At 38.9% G+C, this 12,750-nt stretch overlaps 1 protein-coding gene across 1 annotated transcript in view; it reads left to right on the plus strand.

The window, feature by feature from the left end:
• Positions 1-12,750, plus strand: part of ascc3 (activating signal cointegrator 1 complex subunit 3) — a 141,758-nt gene that overhangs the window by 30,299 nt on the left and 98,709 nt on the right. The gene's annotated exons all lie outside the window — the stretch shown is intronic.

Here is a 12,750-nt window from a genome sequence, read left to right on the forward strand (position 1 = left end):
GAATTTATATATGAGGTAGAAGGATTTTAAGGATTTTAATGTTGGAAATTATAAAAATTATTGTTCAAGCAGATATTGTATATATGTCTTATACATGTCTGTAGGGGATCTTTAAATACTCTAGAGTTAATTTCTTCCAAAGTATACAAAAACATACTATGTTCACAAACAATTCTATACATAACCAGAGTACACCCAACTACAGTATGACAAAATGTACATGACAGAAGACAACCAACCATGCTGTTGAATCAACATTAAACTCTCACTTACATGCAGAATACTAATAACCAAAGGTTTGTCCAAAAAAAACAAATGTTTTATATATGTTTACATGTGATAAAACCACACTGATTAGAATCTACAAAAGTGTGGTTTTGATCTTGCTTCTGTGTTTTTCAAGGGTGCACTAAAGGACATGGAATTGAAAATGTAGTGAATTGTTTATAGTGTAATAGTCTATTTTGTGACCTTGATATATCCTTCAATTTCAGAGTATATTTTAAAATCTAGGCGTGTCTTTGAGGTCATTTGTGAGGTCTGGGAGTTTTCTTCATTTTTGTGTGTGTGACATTCAGATGACTAGCTACCCGAGGGATCACAGAGAGAACAATATAATGTACGGAAGAGGTGGAGACCCCAACGAACCATGGCTCTGCTTGAAAGAGAAGCTGTTACGCTCTGAATAGATGATGGTAGGAGCCATTGTGTACTTTGTCTGTGTTTGTACGCTAGGATTGGATTACGTTGTGTTTTGAAGACTGACAGTTCAAGACATTTCTGAAGTCAGGACGGGTTGGTCAAATCAAAATATGTTTTTATTGACTCTGCTTGACATACTGTGTTTAGAAAATGTTGTATTTATTACAGCTGTGACAAATATACAACATAGTGGAGCTATGTGGAAACGCTTCACACAGTGCATGTTCATGAACAATATTTCTGCGCATCAAGAAGTGCTCCAATCTGAAGTTAGGAGAAAGAGGAAAGAGGAAAGAAGAAGACCAAAAGAAAAAGAGAAAATTGTTGGAATCTTGAAGTCACGGTTGCCAAGCAACCACTGTGACTCCAGGAAGTCAAGGAATAGTTCCCAGCCAAGGAAATACATTGAGCAGCTTACTGGCATAAAAACACAGTGTTTTTATGTATATGTCTGTGTTGGATTAAACAACGACAAAAACGTGTTAATTAGTCAAATTTAGAGGTGTTGGTAGGATTAATTTTTAATATTTGGATCAGAAGCCAGCTAGCCGTGTCTTTATGCTGAGCCAAGTGTACCGATAATGGAGAGTGGGATACGATCTTAATCATTCTCAATCTTGGCAAGAAATTGGATTTAATTTCACAAAGGCCAAAATTATCTTGACAGAATATTAATGTTATATGCTTTCTGCAATCAGTATTTCATCAAAGATAATGTATTATTAATAGCCTTACTGAATGATCTGTACTGCAAGATTTTCCATGAGTTTCATCGTTCCTGTTCGTAATGTTAGAGCCATAACTCCAAATAGATGTACACATCTCTGATAGCTCTTTCCACAGTTCAGTTCAAGTCATTTTTGGTCTTTCAGGTTTTCTTTTGTCTGGAAAGGTTCCAGACAGCCTTTGGGAAAAATTGATGTTGCTCCATCAACGCACACAGCCCAGCCATGGGTAGTCCAGCAACATGTATATGTTATGTAATATGTATACTTGGATTACCAAGTTATGGCAAAATAAAAAAGGGGCAACTTATGTGGGGGCCACTTTGTGTGCATCTATAGTAGTCCATATCGTAGACCATGTGGGCTCCCTATGTGGTTTCTAGTTAGGAAATGAGAGCAAGGGTTAGAGCGTGAAATAATAAGTGGGGCCATTTTGGTTAGTTAAAATGGTCAATATTTGACCACCTAACACCCAGAGTAATCCGCATATAGGCCTATTTCTGCTCACCTAAGTACCAACATGGGGCCATACCAAACTTTGGGCTGGGAGTTGCCACTGCCTTTTGTGTCGAGTGATGATGATGATGATGCATGATGATGATGCTTTTTAGTTTTTCTGTACAGTTCCCAAGGCTGTGAATATTATTAAGGCATCCATTGTGAATCTCTCATGCCCCTTATACATCAACTTTGGTTTCCCACCATCAGCTTGAGAACTGTACAGTACATATATGGTGTTGATATGGTGAAATCTGATTTATATTGACGATAGGAGGAATGATCAGACGTTGGTTTTTCCTATACTGATTTTAAGGGTGATTTTAATTTACTAACTTACTAACAGAACTAAGTGGGGGGGTTGAAAAAGATGAGAAGATAGCTCTCTCAAACCAAACAAATTTTCCAACTGATACTTAAGTTTTTTAGTTTATAAAATTTCTTACAAATGTTGAAAGCTGAACCCAAATGTAAGTTCAGTTCAGTTTTTATTTATAAAGCACCTCATATCTATAGTATCTCAGGACACTTTTTTATATAAGAGCAGGTATAGACTGTACGCCTTATCTAAAATGAAATTATGAAATATTTACAGAGACCCAACAGGTTCCTACCAAGAGCAAGCACTGGGACGCGGCAAGGAAAAAACAATCTTTTTTTAGAGGCAGAAACCTCGGACAGACCCCGCTCTAGGTGGGCGGCCGTCTGCCTTCGACTGGTTGGGATTAGAGAGAGAGAGAGAGAGGGTGTAGAGAGGCGTGGGCGTGGGAGATGTACCGCAGCAATAGTTAGTAACAATAACAACAACTATAATAAAATTAATAATAATAATAATAAATAATAATAATAATAATAATTAATAATAATAATAGCAATACAATCATTAGTAATAATAATAATGGTTTCAATAAGTGGATTCCAGGCGGCTTTAGGTTTGAATAAAAGGACTCTTACCTAGCAGTGGATTATTTTCCCAGTATGGGCATACCAGTGAGGGGCATTTGAATTAACGGTCTGTATGGGACGACTTGTCCTGCATGTCAGCTGCCAGGGAGAGTTTTGCGGATGCCCTGGGTGTATATATGCTTCTGTTATCCTCCATCTCAGTGAACAGGAGAGGACTGTGGCTGTAATGGCCAGTGAGCTGATGTTCCTTCCTAATTGAAGTGCTGTAGCCCTCCAGCTGGCTGTCAGCCGACCACAATGACACCGTCAGTCTGACTGACAACTTGACTGAAAACCACACTTCATACTGGTACATACATTCCCCCTAGCCTCTGGCAGTGCTTTACCCAGCCATCACTGGGCCATATTAGAGGCAGCAGGGCTGAAAAAGCAGGAGCTGAAATCTGCTAAGCCCTTTGGGAAAGAGGTACAGCAGGAGGACGGAAAATTATGCCACAAACATTCATTGTCTATGAAAGGTTCTGCTCCCATCCTGTCTGCCTAAGTGGCTTGTCCAATCCATCATTACTGCAATCATAGTGAAAAAGATGCAACAGTGCGAAAGGTCAGCCTTTCGAATCTGGCCTTTTGTTGATGAAGCCTAAAGTATGATACCATAAAACCTCAGAAGATTTTTTGGTCACACTTCAGGAGACTTAGTGTAACTGCTCACCCTCTTAACCTTCCTGTCACTCATGCTAATGACTATCATAACAAACCAGCTCCAGCTTGGTGCAATGTTTGTGTGTGTGTATATATACACATATAATGTGTTAATTGACTTGGTTTGTGGATGGAAGTGCATGCGTGTGTGTTGTGCCATGACAAATTGGATAAACGAAAAAAGAGGTTTAATCACGTCTACGCTGTTGCTCTTGTGTTTTTCACAGTTCTGCGATTACTGGCTCAAGGTGTGTGTGTGTGTTGTGTGTGTGTGTGTGGTGTGCGGCGCAGTGTGTTTGCCACTGTGAGTACTGAAGGTCTCTTAATGCTTGTCAATTTCAATCCTCATCTCTTGACAATTAATCCTTCCATCAGTCACAGGGATGTGTCCACAGAGACTAACGTGTTGTACAATCAGCCAGAACAATGACTGTATTATAGCATGGCTAATGTATTAATTTTATGTTATAATAGGCCGTTAAGAACTTCAGATGTGTATAATTCTATTGAGCTCTTTGCTACGTCAATCTACTATTTAGATTGTTTAAGCTTAACATGCCTAAGTGCTGTTCCATAACTTAAATACGTCATAAAGCTCTCTAGTGTGAGAGTATTGAGATGATGACACATCTTTAAGACCAGCTTGAAGAAACACAACAACCTTGTTTGAAAAGAGGTTAGGTTTGCTTTTGTGTAGTGTACTAGTGAGTATCATCGAGCCTTAGATCAATCACTGGAGATTTAAAAGATCTAAAAGATCAAGCAGACTCCAGGTAGCGCAGAAATTTAAAAATAAAAATTGATCAATACCGAAACATGAAATAGCTAATCAAATGTTGGGTAGGAAGGAATAGATTATTACTATACAACTCTATACATAACACCACTTCATACACTAACACCCAAGCAAAAATGTGGGTGGGGTTATCCTACCTTTCTACGCTGCATAGACTGTAGCTGACATGAAGAAAAAACATATCCACAACAAATGTTATAATTTCAATAATTTAATTTAAAAAAACAAAAAAAAAAAAAATGGTTTCTGCTTGCTTCCTGTACACAGACTGGCCATCTCAGTTTCACTATTAAACATACAGACAGGGAGGCCAATGGATACGGACAACACCAGTGTCCAATTAGTGTGTTTTAAGTGGCTGGTGGATTGGCGGGATATTCCCAGTCCTCCCAGTTTGCCCATATGGCCGTAGGCTGTGTATCCGCTGTGTTAATGAGCCTGTCAGCTTCCATCCCACTCAGCGTTGGCCCAAGATTGGCACCGTCTTACGCACACGGTATGTACTGCTGAGGATGACTGCTTGCACTGTATAGACAGCATACAAAGCTAACTCAGTCTGCTGTCTGTATTTCTGTACACATCTGCTCCGTCTTTTACCAGGGATCGTTTATCCAGTATCTTCATAGCCCTGAAAATGTCGTCCAGCGAGTCCTGCAGGAGCCAGCTGGGTTTTAAAGATTGGTTCTGCCTCAGACTCAAACAGCTGCTCTCATTAGAAACTTTATTTAACCCTGCTGCTGAAAGGTTGAACACAGATGTGTATGGTCCTATATTAGCCAGCTGGGCTCTACAGAGCTTTTGTTCCATGTTTTTAAATGCTGGGGCCTTGCTATAAACTCTGGGATGATTTCAGCTCAATGTAGCCAGGAACGATGATGAGAATTGATTTGAAATAAAGCAGCAAGTTGGTTCTCATAACCGGTCCCATGTTTTAGTGTGCTTGGTGAGTGGCTTCAGAGATCTGATTGTAACAACACACTGAGCTATTGGAGTCGTAATACTTGAGTGCTGTATCTGGGGAAAAGAGAACAAATGAGCCTGTTGGCTCTGGATGTGTTTTCTTTGAATTTCTACTTGATAAAGTCTTCTAAACTCCTGTCAACTTAATTAACTTGGCATCTTGCCCGGTGATGTCAATTTGACTTTCTGGCTCAAAGTCTGCCTCCTGTTTGTATGTCTTAATGTGTTAGTGACAAGGGCTAGTCACTGACACACTGATTAATCAGCTCAGTAATGTGGTATAAACTTGACAGTTTAACGGCATAAAAGCTGAAAACATTTTAAAGTATTTTGACTTTAGTGTGCATACAGTGAGTGTTTTGGGCTGTAAAACAGAATAAGAGGAACACTTTATGATATAATGAAGTCTAATATGAGAACAACAGATAAACTGTACAACTGTACATACATAGTGGTTTGGATGAATTTTGAGCAGATTATTTCCTGTGAATATTACATTAGAGGTGAGTTTTCTGATGGTTATAGGAACTTTGTTTTTTAGCAAACATACATTCTATCTAAGCAAACAATTTCATTTAGTTTGCTTCACAGAATTAGACAGAATGCTGAGATATAAGGCTACTGTGTTTGCAAGTGCCTCGTTACTCAACCCCCAGGTTGGGAACCACTGGTCTAACTTGCCCTCTGGACATTGGTGAGCTGATAGATCACTTGTGATACTGATTATCAAGGTCTGTATGAGGCTACCAGTGGAGGTCGACTGATTGCTGATTGCTGATTAATTGGCCGATATCAACCCCCTAGAAAGAAAAATGGCACACTGTCAGAAATAAACAATCTTTGACATTATTAGAAGTCCCAGAATACTGGAGGCAGCAAAACAAACTATGGTCGTTTTGATAGTAGTCAGGCAATAATTGGCCTTTTTCCATCATCGGAGCAACCAAAGTTATTTCAGTGACACTGGTTACCTGGTTGAGAGGTGTGCAGCTTGTCACCTGCAGCTCTTTCCTCTAACAGCTCACTGTGACTGCTCCTTCTTGACCCCTCACTCTCTGACACAGTTACAACTGATCCACTGGCAAAAAGTTCCAAAAATGACCATCTTGTTTTGTTGACACTTTTCCGTTGAACCATAGTGGACAGTGACAAGCTTACTTCAAAATAAAAGTCAACTTGTGTTTAGCCAGTTAAATGCTTTTAAAGTGAAGCTGCAGCAGCCGGAAATGTTTGGTTTTTCGCAATAACTTAATACAGCATTGTGTTCGGGAATAAAAGTATCCTGGCTGAAGCTGCAGGATAGCTCCCCATAGTGAAACCAGAATATCTAGATCATCTCTGGTGGCTGGATGTTGGTTTAGGAAACGATTGATTTGATATGAAGCAGAGTTTTCTATGAGCCGAGCATGCATTTTAAATGTCAATATCGTAGACAATCATGTTAATTTAATTGTGGGAAGCCAAAATCGAATGTCGCAATTAATATTTGATAAATTGTGCAGCCAAGCAAGTATCACAAAGTGCTGAAAGACACCATGCTTTTGGCAGAGCAGTCTTCCATCTAATGCATTAATATATTATAAATTAATATAATATTAATATAAAGACAACAAACTTTATATATTTATTTTTAATTTATCAAAAGTTAATACATAACATAACATAATACACAACACCCCCTGTAGACGTCCGGCCAAGGACCTTTGTTGCTTGTCTGTCCCCATTTCTCTCTCCCATAAACATTGTACTTAACAAGCTATATTCAGTATCAACTGAACTGAATTCCATATATCAAACTAAAGTTGCAAGCAGCAATGATCGGGCCCTCACACTTTGCGTGTGTCATGCAGAAGCATAATGTGTAGACCACACTGTGAAAATTTCACATTAATCAGATCAGATAAGATATACCTTTATTAATCCCCCGTAGGAGAAATTCAAATTAGACACAGCAGCATTGGGGAATGTAGTGCAATAAAAAAAGGTACAGTGTACATACAATCTTATCACAAATAAGAATATTACAAAATATAATGGAAAATATAAAACTATAAATGAAAAATATATACACTATATGCAATGCAGTTCAATGGTGTGCAATTTAAAAAATATTTTACCAGCTTGACTAAAAAACTAAACTGTACATGTGCAATTTAAGATGAATAATATAAGTTTGGTTGAATTAAAACTAAAAGTCTTAGTGAGTGGAGGTTAGAGGAACCGGGTGTTGCGGTGATGATATGCCTGATTATAAAACATGACACACACTGCTACCATTTAATTTTGTGAAAAATTTGAGCATGTTGTGGCTGCCAAAATGTGATCCTTTTTGGCAAAAAAATTTTAATAATTCCTTGCATTTCAATAGGGTCCTCACAGCAGTTGCTGCTTGGGCCCTAATTAAAGCATACACAAAAACATTATCCAGACAGAAACAGACAGAAATACCTATATCAAAGGCTTATCCATTTTTGCTGTTTGCTTATTTTTAGCAAAAGTTCCCAGGTGCAAAAGGTTGTGTCCTGCTGCTAGAGGACACTGTTCAACAGAGTTTACTGTAAACAGGTTGCCAATTACAGCTAAGGATCTGCTTCCTTTTATCAGGACGAGAAAAATGGTGAAGGACATGCTCAGTGTGCTGCAGGTTAGCCAAAGTCCCTTCAAGTCATTTAAAGAAAACATGCTGCAGATGGTTTTTATAGTCTGATATTTTTTGTTTGATTCCCATTTGTTTTAATTTTTTAAGTACATATTGATGAATTCTTCTTTCCCTATAGTAAATACTGAAAATAATAAGCCCAACTTACTTGTATCATGTAGGAAGAGCTCCTTGGTCCACTGAAAAGCTGGACAGAATTAGCCTAGTTCTACCACGACATTGACTGACTCCTGAAATTCTTGATGAGCAAGGTTCTGGCAAAGCAGGGTTGGGCCTATATATTAACAGATGCATAATGTCCATAGCAGTACAGTAACTACCTCCCAGCACTGACATCACACCCTCGAGACAAGTTTTGGCAGGCACAGCTGGATCTGCAATTGGAAGATGTGTGTGCATACATTAACATAACAATGAAGCCAGAGAGGTTTTAAGGAGAGAATAAAAAAGCACTGAAGATTTCCAAAGATCATTAAATTATGGCAAATTTCTATTTACAACATGTATGCTTTACCTCAAGGTGAATACTGGGGCAGGAATATATTTGCATGAATTAGCATGTTTAAGGAGTGTGGGGACACTGGCTTTTCGTTACAAACCGACAAAGTCGATAAATCAAAATGAGGGGGCAGCCGCTCAAGTGATTGTTGTGCCTCTGTGGTCACCACAGAGACACAGGAATGAGTGTGCAGAAGCCTCGCAAAATAGGGTGAAGCTCAATGGTCCATAATTCAAAAATGAATATTTATAAGTAAGAGCCCAGTGGATTTGGCCTTAAGGGAAATAATTGGTTAGACAGGAGGAGACTGGAACCACCGTCCCCGTTCAGAGAGAGTAGAGGAAGCCCTGCAGTCATTATGAAGAGAATGTGCTTCAGTAAACTGTACCTTGTTTAGTCATGGAAGGAGTGGCCTTAGTGGCAGGCGTGTATGTGGAGTTTGAGATATAATGGCATTTATCAAAACTGAGCTTGGCTGTGATTTTTGTCCAGGTGTAGCTGGTGCACAAATATCCAAATACATAAGTTAAGTCAACTAATTGGGTGACATTAATCACACATACATAGAAAAAAGAAAATCAGATCTCTAGACTAACTTTTTTCCACTAGGAGGACCTGTCCATGTTTGGGAGTACAACTTAACTTTCCTTTCATTATAATATCTTGTCCACAAAAGGTATGTGAGCCATTTTTGTCTAAAAGAGTGACTCCTTGCCTTTTCATCAGCTTTTTTTCCAAACAAGTTTGCTGCTATGAGGCCTTTTGAGGCATATAAGAAAACGTACATATACACAGTAGGCCTATATCTCAGCGTTTGGTTGGCTTCTATAAAGAAAAGTAAATGTAAAATAAATTAAACAATGGTCAAGCACCAGGGACAAGAAAGGACTAAAATGGTTAAAAAAGAAGCATAGTAACTATGTGTGGTTGTTAAAAAATAATAAAAACATACATTATAGACATATAGACAGAATTATATAAAACATTCTCTGAACAAGAAATCTGCTCAGAGTTCATCCAAATCACACAAACATCTTGCAGTTACTTATTTCACTATTTCAGTTAATGGTAGAGTTTTGAAAATAATATAAAATATCGATAAAATATGTCACTGAGCCAGGGGTTGTTAGTTTACTAAATTATAGAAAAGTGGTCCCTTAAGAAAGACGGTTGGGATCCATTGTGGTATAGCATAGAGCATAAGTTATCTTTTCCTTACATTTTTTAAAATAATTGATTTGCTTCATTGTCCATGAAGGCAAGTGAGCCTAGACGATGGACAACCTTAGGAATGCTGTACAGGCACGGATGTTATGGTTTTTATATTGCTGTAAAATCCTCGTATTAGAATTAGAACAGAAATACGTATACAAAAATCTCTCCTCCCTGGTGATCTACATTTGAGAAGGATAAACCACTGGCATGGCACAGTTGCATTGTCTCCAAAAGTGATGACAAACTGCAACTTTAATAGTTGTGAGTCTGGAGCCCTGAAAATGAATTGAAATACCTCAGAGTTTACCAACAGCCTAAGTGATGGGTGGAATAGCTTTTTAGCCATAATTTCTGAGTTGTTTCATGTTGTGTCCTCTCAGATAATATTTGGACAGAACTGAAAGCATTGAATGGCTGTAATCAGCTTCTTGTCCATTTGCATTTGCCAGGTGGAGCTGTTGTCTAAGTGCGGATATCAGAATCCCATCCACAGCTCACATGCAAATGCAGCCAGTGTTTTGTTGACCATACACACATCAGTGGAGTTTTACCGTTGTTTCTGTGGCTCATAACTTCTTGGTTTTGTTACTGGGAGTTGGTATGGCTGATAATCAGCAGTCCATATGCATGATAGAACAGTTATCACATGTATACATCAGTGGCTGTGCCAAGCAGCTCCCCCACCCACCCCCATACGGCACCTAGCTGACCACAGCTGCCCCCCACTTCTTCCAGCTTAAGTGGACTCTGATAAAGTTGCTCTTTGATGCATTAATAACCTCTTCCTCTCTACTGGGCTGTGGGGGCCAACTTCCGAACAGCACCAAGCACATCCTTGCCTGACATGCACTCTTTAATTATTTCTTTCTATGAGTGTTGGAGCGAAACGAGGGGAAGAGGAAAGTGATGACATACTTCTAATGAATCCTTGAATAAATAATACTGCTGTCTAAGCTTAAGGCATCCTCAACCAGCCTCACTGGGAGAGAGTTGGAGTGCAGCGGAAGCAGAGAGAGTGTAAAATGATAGAGAAAAGAGAAATACGGAGGTAGGAAACTCACCTGGAACAACAGTGACCTCTATTGTAAGAGATTCCGCCGCAACCTGTTTCCATCACCAGCCCTTTGAATCTTCTAGCTCCATTCTCAGTGGTGATCCCGCTAGTTTTCCAGATGTTTGTAATGAAACACTATCAAACTATCACACTACCAACCTGCATGGTGGTAGATTCGTTACCACCAGCTCTATAATCAGCAACTTGGTTGCAGAGAATGGGACCAAGTCATTCTTTTGCGAGGCACAGCTAAGTCTCAAGTCTTTGCACTTAGGTCCCAAGTTAGCTCTTCAGGGTTCTCTCCTGCAACTTGATTGGATGCTGTCTGAGTTGCAAGTCATTTTTGATTTTGTCAAGTCTAAAGTCAGACATCAGAACCAGCAACCGATCTGTTACCCGCAATTATCTCCAAGTCAAATCCGGACCCGACCTGACCTGTTAATATAACACCTGCGATCTGACCCACGATCTGACCCGTGACCCTGTATGTTTCCTTAGAGGATGTGCAAGCTTGTAGCTTTCACAATAAAATAAAATACTGGTGTCTAAATAGGCTTAATAATATTTAACTGATTTAAATGTTGAAAAGACTGCACAGACACTTTCTAATTTCTTAAAAAAAACAAACACATTTTCTTTCTCACCTGCTGCCTGCCCGCATTTAGTATCTTTTTACCCGCACCCGCAAATTTATATAAATATATATAACCGGGTGCATGACTCCAGTACTTTAAATTGTTTTTAAAATCTGTTAAATCAGTATTATTATTCAAAATGTGGATGTTACTTTTTGAAAATCTCAAGATAGGGCCCTGAATATGCTCAAAGCTACTGTTGCTGTATTCTCCATCTATGCCATGAGCACAATTTAATTAGATTTTTATTTGGTCTTTAAATGCGTATTTGTTCTGTACATATTCTGTTCCAGAAAGAATGATTCACCTGTAGCAGCTGGATGTTTTCACTCTCCTGTATGTGTACAGTATGTCACCGTGTTTGAGAGAGAGTGTGTGTGTGGCTCCAACTGTCCTTCACAGTGGACATTTCTCCACTTATCAGAGGCAGTGTGAGATTGAGGGCCATCACCCACACTCTGTTGCCATAGTGAAGGCAGATGGAGGGCAGCTTGAGTGACAGCTGATCCCACCACACAGATTTTCTCCTCCTTTGTGCTTCTTGATGGCCCACTTTCTTACCTCTTACATGGCGGTTCAGTCACTGACACATGTAACTGATTGCCTGTGTATATTTCAGGTCAGCACACCGGGTAAAAGACTCTGCAGTATGGCTTTGTCAAAGAAAATCCACTCACCAATCGGCAGCTGCGCTAAATGGATGACACAGGCCCAAATCTGGTTGCCTAGGGCAACTGTTGAGCCCCCATTGATTCTGTCGAACTATTGATCGATTTACCAATAGTTCACAGCTGAGTTTCAAAACATGAGCAGTAGGGTCTTTTAAGTAACTGAAACACCAATGAGATGAGTATAATCATGTATTGATTGTGATGAAATAAGAACATTACAGTTACATCATTATGATAAGCAGATCACAATATGATTAGGGACAATAAGATAGATTGAGGAATGAATTAATGAAAATAAAATTAGAAATGAATAATTCATTGAAAATGGTACATGTATTCATTAATATCCTGTAGTTTTAATCTACTTTCCTTAAAGGTCCAGTGTGTAGCATTAAGCAGCCTTGTGGTGCAGTTGCAGATAGCAACTCTCTTGCTTCACCCTCCCAATTTATTAAAGCATTAAAGGACCAGTGTTTAGGATTTAGTGGCATCTAGTGGTGAAGTTGCAACCATTTAAATACAGCTTGCCTGCCAAGTATGTAGGAGAAACTGTTGTGGTCATGAAACATTCAAAAAACAGTCAGTGTTTGGTTTATCTTTACTGGGCTATTGTTATTGTACAAACATGGCGGTAGATAAAAACAGCTAATTTTGAGGTAACAAAAACACAACGATTCTTATTTTCAGGTGATTATACACTAATTAAAACATACCTACGAATATATATA

This window comes from Morone saxatilis, unplaced genomic scaffold (genome assembly GCF_004916995.1).
Source record: "Morone saxatilis isolate NCDOM2014 unplaced genomic scaffold, NCSU_SB_2.0 Contig24, whole genome shotgun sequence".
Taxonomy (NCBI): domain Eukaryota; kingdom Metazoa; phylum Chordata; class Actinopteri; family Moronidae; genus Morone; species Morone saxatilis.